The 10,504-nt window shown below is 42.6% G+C and overlaps 1 long non-coding RNA gene across 1 annotated transcript; it reads right to left on the minus strand.

Moving 5' to 3' along the window:
- Positions 1 to 7,836, minus strand: LOC123966841. The gene is made up of 3 exons (XR_006824080.1): positions 7,577 to 7,836; positions 7,008 to 7,070; positions 1 to 74 (listed from the first exon to the last, which is right to left on the minus strand). It is a non-coding gene; the product is annotated as an uncharacterized LOC123966841 (long non-coding RNA).
- Positions 7,837 to 10,504: the final 2,668 nt, after the last annotated feature.

A 10,504-nucleotide genomic window follows, 5' to 3' on the forward strand; every position in this document is an offset into this window, starting at 1 on the left:
ACGCAGACGTCGCACAGAGCTTCGTTACAGTCCAGACACCAACATCTGGCCGAGGAGTTGTCGCAGCTGCTGCACTGAGGAGATAAGAGATAAGACAGGGTTAGTGGAAAGCTCCCGTCTCCAGGCGTTGGTGATAGTCTGAGCTCAATTAACTCTTTAAACCCCGACTGGGCTGAAAAAGCAGGACGGATGTCTGTTAGTAAAAACAGCAACAAGCAGCTGAATAAGGAGAACAGCCCTCGACTGGATCGACATCCATCAGGAAATTTATGACTTTCTCTCTGAGACACAAACAAAATGTGAAAAATCCTGGAAATCTTACTTGAATAACAATTATATATATATATATATATATATATATATATATATATATATATATATATATATATATAATTTCTGCAATTTATTTCAAAAAGTGAATTTTTTTATATATTTTAGAATAATTAACATGAAGTGAAAATATTTTTCAAGCCGTTTTGTTTTAATCTTGATGGTTGCGGTCGCCTTATATTCACCTTAAGCTCCACCTTGTCCCTCCCTTCAGGTGGGCGTTACATCTTAACTCCACCTATGGTGTTCGCTGACCACTCCTCCCCTTTGGTGGATTTCTTATCCTCTACTGCCATCTAGTGGCCTTTTTCTTGTACTGTTTTACCAAATTAACCCTTTCATTAATGTTACAATTTCCACTTTTTAACCATTATTACATGTTATTATTGTTACCATTTATCTCTCTTTATATTTTTTACATTACTGGATTAGAAATCCACCAATATGTTTCAACTTCAGTCCCACCGTATTTTTTTAAAAGTTATACAGGCATAGTTTGACACCATTAAAACTTAAACACTTACAATCGTATTTTTTAAAAGAATTAATAAGGAGTAACATATTTAATACATGTATAACGTGATTCAATGAACAAGTACATGATTTAACAATGCCAACCATGAGGGTGCTTTGTCTCATACAAGTTAACTTTCGGCAGCGCAAAGCTTGGTTTCATGCAGCACCTAGCAGTACCAGGCGCCATAAATCACAACATGTCATGATCTCATTCTTGGCTTCAGCTCGCGATGATCTCAGCCCTGGCGTACGTGACTTACTGCACGTGCCTTGCTTCCATTGTGTGGGTTACGGTTGGCTAGGTTTTGCCTGCGGGGCCTGAGCAGCTTCTCTGCTCATGTAGGCACATTGAAAAAGCACACGTTCACAGAGTATAAGAATAATATATGATAAACACACAGCGTATAAGAATAATATATGAGTTTGAACACACAGAGTATAAGAATAAAATATGAGTTTGAACACACTCATTAAACACTCAGTAGTTAAACTTTACACTATAAAATAACACTTTAAATGATGACAATGTAGACCACCATTACTCTAGTAATTAATGATAACAATTTAGGCTATAATGCTCCAAAATAATTCACAACACTACAGCCTCCACTTGTTCTGTGCGTGTCTCTGTATTTACTTTGCGGCGACTCCCAGTCCGTTTCCCGCCGCCACGCCGTTACTTTTAACTCTGGCGTTACATTCAGTAACCGTCCCAGCTCGTTACTGCTCCATGCTAAATAAAACCTGGTGCGGTTCTTTGTCTGTACTTTAGTCTTTCACCAAATCTTCTGTAACTACGGAACAGACCATCTGTGTACGTGAACGGCCACCAGATGCGCGCTTTCAGTGGTTTTTGTACAGACGGAGATCAGCTGCTGAGGACGGAGATCGTATTTGTTTCGAATACGTCCACACTACTGTTTTTAAACCAAAACAGTAGTGTGGACGGGTCAGTCTGGCTCTGATGCTCACAGTTATGTCTTCCACCATATTCTAAGTTTTATAGATGAACCCGTTTTAGATGCTTGTGTAACTTTATATTTGCTTGCTGCTCTACTTCTTTCTGCACTGAGGCCGACAGACTGTAGGTTCTTATGATGTTTGGCTTTAGCTCAGCTCAAACACATGATGATCTTATAGACCATGATGCATTGCTGCAGATTAAACTACCCAACAGGAGTTAAAACATCTGCAGCATTAAAATACACATTAATGTAGCAGGAATATTAATCCAGAAACATTTAGTGCAACATGCTGCTGATAATACTCACGTGCTTTTGCTGAAGGATGAATTGAATGCAGGATTTTTTCACAGTGTAGTATTAGTATCTTGACTGCAGTAAAGGATCTGAGTACTTCTTCTGCCGCTGTTTATATAATATTAAGAGACCAGCTGAGAAGTTAACACTCGGCCTCGTTCACTACTTATTCAGTATCTTTCTACGTTTTTTTCTTAAATGACTTCCTAATCAAGTCTCCGTCTGCTCTGTCTGCAGCGTCAGCCGGGGATTTAAAGCAGCAGAGATGAGACACGCAGCTTCGACACTGTCCGTCTCTGAGACGCTTACAGAAATTTATGAAAAATTTAAGAAATATAAATCTTTTTTCATTGTCGACGCATCATTACAGAGAGGCTGTTTAAGGGAGAGAGAGCAATCTTCTTATTAAAGGAGACCTATTAAGCTTTTCCACATTTTATGACTCATCTACAACGTTATAATGTTGGATCTTCATGTTTAACATGTCCAAAGCTTCAAAAAATGAGGTTAAAGTATTTAAAAGAAATCCCTCAGATTTCCTCCTGTTCTGAACTCTGTTTTCAACTGCTTTTCTACCGACGGGTCTGTAACACGACACCAGGAGCCGCTCCCACGGCAACGCTCAGTCTGCCTGTTCCGCCCAGCGACAACAACAGCCTGGTAACATTCAGGTCTTGGCCAATCAGAAGACAGTGGGCTTTGAGGGGGGGGGGGGGGGGGGGGGGGAAAAGGGGGGGGGGGGGGGGGGGGGGGGGGGGGGGGGGGGGCTTAAAGAGACAGGAGCATCTACAGCTTGTTTCAGACAGAGGCTGAAATGAAGGCCTGCATGAAGAGTAGGTATAAGAAAAGAAAATATTTTTTTGAACTTTGAATCATGCAGAGCTGCCATACAGAAGTCACAGAGCTACAATACAGGACTGGTAAACCAGTATAATAGGTCTCCTTTAAGAACATTTCTGTTTGTTTATGTCTAACTGCAATGCACTACGGGAAGTGCTGGGGGCAGTATCGCTTCCACTGTCTGCCATGACTGCTTGACTGTAAGACTACTCACGAAGAAGAAGCTTTCATACGAGAAGCAGAAAGAAGTGGAGAAAGACAACTTTTGTAGTATTTCACCACTAAATACACTTTTGAGAGGTTTTGAGGTGAGAAATCAACTGTGTAGAATTCAAATATTGGCAGTTTTATGAAAGTTGATGGCGAATCCAAAATGTGCTCAAAGGTTTTCGGGGTTGAGAAGCTCCACAAGCGCCTGCGGAGTTAGCGGTGCCAGCCGGCCGCCAGTCACGCCCACAGAGCGCTCTGGTCCCAGTTACTCAGACCACTGCAGCAGCAACAGCAGAGCGACAGAGACAGAGTAAAGTATCTACCACTATCAATATTTGTACATCTAAATAATGTTAATTTGGATACGCCAACAGTGGCTGTGGTGAGGAGTTGTTTCTTTATGTGGATAACTGTTCAAATAACCGTGTGTTAAATATCTCACTGCTCCAAAACAGCTGATTCAAACTATCAACTCGTTATGAATCCTGAAGCTGCTTTTAATCAGCTGTGTTGAAGCAGGGAAAGATTAAATAATGCAGGACAGGGGGAAACTTTCTCCAGGAGAGGGTTGGGAAATACTGTCGTAGTACATAAACTTCAGTTCAACTAAGATCAATTCATACAGCCAGCAAAGTCTTTCCACACTGTTTAACGTTAAGTGTGATAAAAGCTACACCCGAACGGTCTAAACGATATAGATTTTCATTTTATGTTCTTTTGGACAAATAACTGACCTTAGCGTCGTCAACATGTTAAGACAAATGCAGACCTATGCCCTTACAAAATGCTTTACAAAAAACTAACTAACTAATGAGTAACGTTAGCCTACATTATCCAAAGGAAAAAAAGCTAATCCTGCGACGCTAGCCACCTTTGGCGTAGCCTAACGTTACCTATGTAGAACGACAAATAACCTAACTTACACACGTGGAACATTCTGTAATTTGTGTGATTTCGATGTACAATATTGACAGTGGTAGCTATTGATGGCGAACACATACCAAGAGCAATGCATTCAGACTTTACTCAATGTTTAGGAAAATGCTATCCAGTCAGCTGCCGCTGTCGCGATGTGTAGAGCAGCGAAACAACTGAGAGCGCATCACGTTACGTCCTGTGGGAACGTAAAAAACTGACCGGCCTGACAGAGGAGGTCTGCAGTTGGACCCCTCTCCAAATCTGTCCAACGCAACGCTGGCAATGTCGCAGACCCAGCTTTAAAAAAGTTATTAGTTTTGAGTCATGGTTCATAGTACAGGAACGTCTGGCTCGTGATGTCGCCTACAGAAAATTCTGCACATATAAAACTTTAGAGAAATAAACTACAGCAGCAGTATGAAAGGTGCCTGTTGCTTTATTGTTCTAAATAGACACCGTTAGTGTACATTTGTGGATTTAGTACTTTCTTTTAATTTGCTTTTATATTATTTAGTTCCAAAGCAAAAACCTTTGTTAAAAAATTAAAAGTTTTAAAGTTTGTATAAATCAGTGAATTATAGGAGGAGCCTACGCTGTCTTGTCTTCTTCCCTGGTTTCCCCCTGGTGTTGATACTGGTGTTCATTCTGAATAAACCTTGTTCACCTAATGGGAACGTTAGCTTGTTAGGCTGCGTGTTGGAGATCAGTGATTCACTTAAAAGTTTAAGTTTTAATTAGATAAATGGTTTAATTAGGGTTAGAGGGTGATAAAAATAATCATGACAAGTCTACTAATCAAATAAATAATTAACAGATTAGTCGACTAAAAAAATAATCATTAGTTGCTGCCCCAGTTTGCTACGTCAGAACTTATTCGGCAACAGTTTTTCCATCTCTCATTCAGCGCATTACTTCTTTTACGACAAAAACCACCTCAAGCGAGTGTAAAAACTTTTTTGTTAAATTAAGTATTTTGACGTTTCCGTCAACCTTTTCTAATGTGATGCTTCACAGTGCACATAAAAAACAAACGGTGATGGAAACGGCTACTGTGAGCTATAAAGAATCATTATCAGCAGCTTGCGGCCGACTGGAAGTGAAGAGGACTCAACTTAGAACAAAATAAAACACACAGTAAAAGAAAAATTATGTTTAAAGCTGTAATTTACAAACCAGCTATTAATTGCTCTCTGTCATCTGTCCCAGGAGGGTGTTTATTTTTTATTTTTAAAGATTTGGTGCAAAATAATAAATATAATTACTTAAAACTTGTAAATAAGAGAAATATTTTAATTTAAATTAGAACAGAAGAAAAGGGAATAACTACTTATTTTGCACAGCTCTCAGCTGTGAGTAAGATGGTCGTAGATTCTGTTTTAACCTGAGAACAAATCCCAAATAAGAAAACAGGAGAAAGAAATGTGTCCTAAGAACATTTGGTGAAGGAGTGTCTTCCTGAAACATGTGATGTTTGAAGGAACGCTCTTCATATCAGACAAGATGGCGCCAATGCCGGCTGCCATGTTGCTCCGTAACTTTGCTTTTTATTTGTCACTTTTATATAAATAGAATTATTTATTTTGGTTTTCTTTGCAACATGCACACACACATGCACGAGCCGCACATGCACTCTCACCGTTTTCATACTATTATACCTTTATTTAACCACGACTGTCCTCCAGTCCTCCAGGCAGCAGCACAATTAACGAAGTTGCAGAAATGAGAACATAACAATTTACGATGGGAATAAATAAATAATAAGTTTGAAATGAACATCAGGGGAACAACGCCACAAGATTGTTTTTCCTCTCATCAGCTGCTCAGTGAAACGTGTCGGAGCAGTTTCCACACTGTTCCTGGGAATATTTCTCTCTCATGTCGCAACAAACTGGTCAAACCACCTGGACTGGACTGGCCGGGACGTTTTCAGCCTGGATGAGCTCACAGAGGCGGCGGTGACGTCCTACATCAGCTGCAGCGAGGACAGCTGTGCATCACGCACCAGTGTGAGTTATAAGTTCGACAAACCCTGATCCACAGCCGGACTCTGACAGCTGAGGCTGGAAAGGGAGGCGGCATTGAGGAAGACAAAGTACAGGTTTTAGCAAGGCGGTGTGATAAGCTAAAGGTCTGTCCTCACACTACAGGTCCCTGCCACGACCCACCAATTACAAAGCTAAAGCCCCCCCCCCACTCCATTTACGACTCAACAAACTAAATGAGGCCTACTGTTGAAAGACAAAGGGACAGTCCTGACACCTTCCCCCTTGACACTATCCACCAGCTCCACCTCCCTGTTATCAGCCCTCACATGTGCAACTGTGGAACAGCTGATAGGGAACCCCCACACCCATCCGTATCAGCAGGACGCACCCACCCAGCAGAGTAATATCACGAGGGTGTGTTTACTTTGAGGTGTAAAACGTTCTGTTCCAAGTTTGATGTTCATCCAGTTGTGATAAAGTTAACCATAAAGTTAACCAAGCTGCCTGAAGACCCCGTCAGCTAAATGAATAAATGTACATTAGGGCCAGGCAATAAAACAATAATGATAATTATCACGATATAATAAAACAAATGTTCAATAAATGTTCTGACCAGAAAACCACCTTTAACTTTCACTCAGGAGCAAAAATCAGCCTTTAAACCTGAAAGAAATCATAGTTTGGCATTTATCCCGATAAATTATCAATATCGCTATTTTTTTAGCGTGATAACAATTTTGGTTGTATCACCTGCGTTACAGAGGCAACGACCAAAAAAACCTCTGACAGAGAGCAAAGTTACAGATTCATGTCTGAAAAGAACTAAAACAGTCAATAAACTCCCAGTGAATGAACGATTAGTAAATATGTGCACGTAACTATTTTCAGATGTGACCCTGCCCAGGAATCCTGGAGACCCTTGGGGGGTCCTTGAACCATAGTTTTTTACCTGGTGAGTGAACCGGTTTCCTGGATCTGCTGTGGTCTCCATGCTGAGGAGAGAAGTCGAGTCCTGGAAGAGAGACAGGAGACTGGATTGAAACACCAGCAAACATTTTAATAAAACACATCAGTGAAATCAGATCCTTACATGAGAACGTTCCTGCAACACGTGAATAAACCGAGCAGGAACCTCCGGCTGTGAAGTTCCCTTAAACCTGCATTCTCTCTAACAGCCAGCAGGGGGCGACCTCACCGGAGGCAGAAAGAAACTCAGGTCTGCACCAGCTGGAAACCCAAACATCGGCCGTTTCTCAAAACTGAGTTCGCCAAGTTCAGACTTCTGTACTTTAAAGCTCGGACTTGGCAAGTTCGACTCGTGAGTACAAACTCCCAGGAACGGGAGCACGTCGTGGACCCGTTAGCGGGCGGGACGTCCGAAAACGTTGTAGCAAATTTTTTAATCAGTTCTGTCTTGAGAAATCAACCACATATTGGGAGTTTAAACGGCTATATTCCCGCACGAAAAACTCTTAAAACTACTAAATGTGACACAAGAACAGCAGTATAATAACTTACAGTTGTGAGTTTTCTCCTCTGATATTTCTACTTTTTGGCGACGAAATGCATTTTTTGGGATAATCCACACAAGTCACCACCGCCGCAGGCTCGGTAAGACGCGCGATGCAAGAACACATCCGGGTATTTGACTGTGCTTGGTTAGACTGATGACGTTTCACAAGAACAGACAAGAATGCAGACTGAGAAACAGCTCTCGTCTTTATCACTTTTAAACTTTTTGTAAAACATAAACAGCAACTTAAGAGTCCAAAAAACACAGGTTTTATTGCTGTTATGTCTCCACAGGCCTCCAGACGAACTGAAGAGGAGCTGCTGTGCTCAGACATTTAAAGCCCTGTAGCTCCTCCCCTGTTCAGGCGGTGCCTTCGTAAGGTTCCTGCCCTCTTCCCCAAATATGGATCTTAATCCTCTGGAACCTTCTACTGGGTACTTTTCCACTCATTACTTCTCTAGTGTTTTTCCACTTTGTGCCTCATGGTTCACTTCTTCATCCTGATGTTGTTATTCACAGCTTTTTCCTGCACCACGTTCTTAAACTTACTTGACATGTGTTAACGTTAACTTAAAGATATTAAACATGGACAAAGCTTCAAATAATGAGGTTAAAATACACTGCTCAAAAAAATAAAGGGAACACTAAAATAACACATCCTAGATCTGAATGAATGAAATAATCTCATTAAATACTCCTTTATTTACATAGTTGAATGTGCTGACAACAGAATCACACAGAAATTATCAATGGAAATCAAATCTATCAACCCATGGAGGTCTGGATTTGGAGTCACACTCAAAATCTAAGTGGAAAACACTACAGGCCGATCCAACTTTGTAATGTCCTTAAAACAAGTCCAAATGAGGCTCAGTAGTGTGTGTGGCCTCCACGTTCCTGTATGACCTCCCTACAACGCCTGGGCTCCTGATGAGGTGGAGGATGGTCTCCTGAGGGACCTCCTCCCAGACCTGCACTAAAGCATCCGCCAACTCCCGGACAGTCTGTGGTGCAACGTGGCGTTGGTGGATGGAGCGAGACATGATGTCGCAGATGTGCTCAGTTGGATTCAGGTCTGGGGATCGGGCGGGTCGGTCCATAGCATTAATGCTGACGCACTCCAGCCACATGAGGTCTAGCATTGTCTCGCATTAGGAGGAACCCAGGGCCAACCGCACCAGCATACGGTCTCACAAGGGGTCTGAGGATCTCATCTCGGTACTTAATGGCAGTCAGGCTACCTCTGGCAAGCACATGGAGGTCTGTGCGGCCCCCCAAAGAAATGCCACCCCACGCCATTACTGACCCACCGCCAAACCGGTCATGCTGGAGGATGTAGCAGGCAGCAGAACGTTCTCCACGGCGTCTCCAAACTCTGTCACGTCTGTTACATGTGCTCATTGTGAACCTGCTTTCATATGTGAAGAGCACAGGGCGCCAGTGGTGAATTTTCCAATCTTGGTGTTCTCTGGCAAATGCCAAACGTCCTGCACGGTGTTGGGCTGTAAGCACAACCCCCACCTGTGGACGTCGGGCCCTCATACCACCCTCATGGAGTCTGTTTCTGACCGTTTGAGCAGACACATGCACCATGGCCTGCTGGAGGTCATTTTGCAGGGCTCTGGCAGTGCTCCTCCTGCTCCTCCTTGCACAAAGGCGGAGGTAGCGTTGCTGCTGCTGGGTTGTTGCCCTCCTACGGCCTCCTCCACGTCTCCTGATGTACTGGCCTGTCTCCTGGTAGCGCCTCCATGCTCTGGACACTACGCTGACAGACACAGCAAACCTTCTTGCCACAGCTCGCGTTGATGTGTCATCCTGGAGGAGCTGCACTACCTGAGCCACTTGTGTGGGTTGTAGACTCTGTCTCATGCTACCACCAGAGTGAAAGCACCGCCAGCATTCAAGAAGTGACCAAAACATCAGCCAGGAAGCAAAGGAACTGAGAAGTGGTCTGTGGTCACCACCTGCAGAACCACTCCTTTACTGGGGGTGTCTTGCTAATTGCCTATAATTTCCACCTGTTGTCTATTCCATTTGCACAACAGCATGTGAAATGGATGTTGGCGGGGATCATCAGGTCTCCTGGTTCTGCTTCTAGGCAGCTCCTCAGTAGTAGACAACCGTCCGAGGAGGATGGCACTCTGGAGGTCTGCAATGTAACTGTAGTCCTTCTCCACCTTCAATGAGTACAAGCTCCACTTCCTGGACTTTTTGTTGTACACCTTGCTGTACCTGATAACACAGAAAGGAGGATCAGCTTAGTGTAAAGTTTCTAACACCTAACATGTTCTCTTATTGAGTAATTAGTAAACTATTTCCACATAAAATGCAATCAATAACAATAAATCAGCACCATCTATCTGTATTCCTCATACTGTAAATGCACAAGAGTACTGATAATGCAACATACTGAACTGTGTCATCAGCTTTTCTCCTGGCTGGACTGCATGGTCCGATCAGTGTACTGGTGAGAAGCACAGGGTGTTGGAAGACTGCAGGTCAGCCGAGGCTGCAGTAGAAATAAAACATACAGGATTTGTAAAGTAATGGCATAACACCAGTTACAGTAAAAGGTTTTCACACAGTAGGTTTAGCTACGAACAATGTCAAACTATATTATAGGTAGCTTATATACCAGAAACACAGATACTTGAGGACCTTTAGCCATCATTGTTTATGTACACTAACATTGAAATGTCTTTCTCACAACTACAAACACACAGCTACATCATTTGTAAAAGAGTAACATACAGTCAAACAACGCCTGCAGACACAAGATAATTACACAAACAGATTAGATACAAGGTGTAAACACAGGATTATAAACCTAGATGGTGAATAACTAAACCGGCGCAGTCTACACTTACATTGTCTTACCTAATGTTAGCGTCGGAAAACACAGCTTGCGCTGCCGTTTTCCAGCTCACTTACAG

This window comes from Micropterus dolomieu, unplaced genomic scaffold (assembly GCF_021292245.1).
Source record: "Micropterus dolomieu isolate WLL.071019.BEF.003 ecotype Adirondacks unplaced genomic scaffold, ASM2129224v1 contig_14387, whole genome shotgun sequence".
Lineage (NCBI taxonomy): Eukaryota > Metazoa > Chordata > Actinopteri > Centrarchiformes > Centrarchidae > Micropterus > Micropterus dolomieu.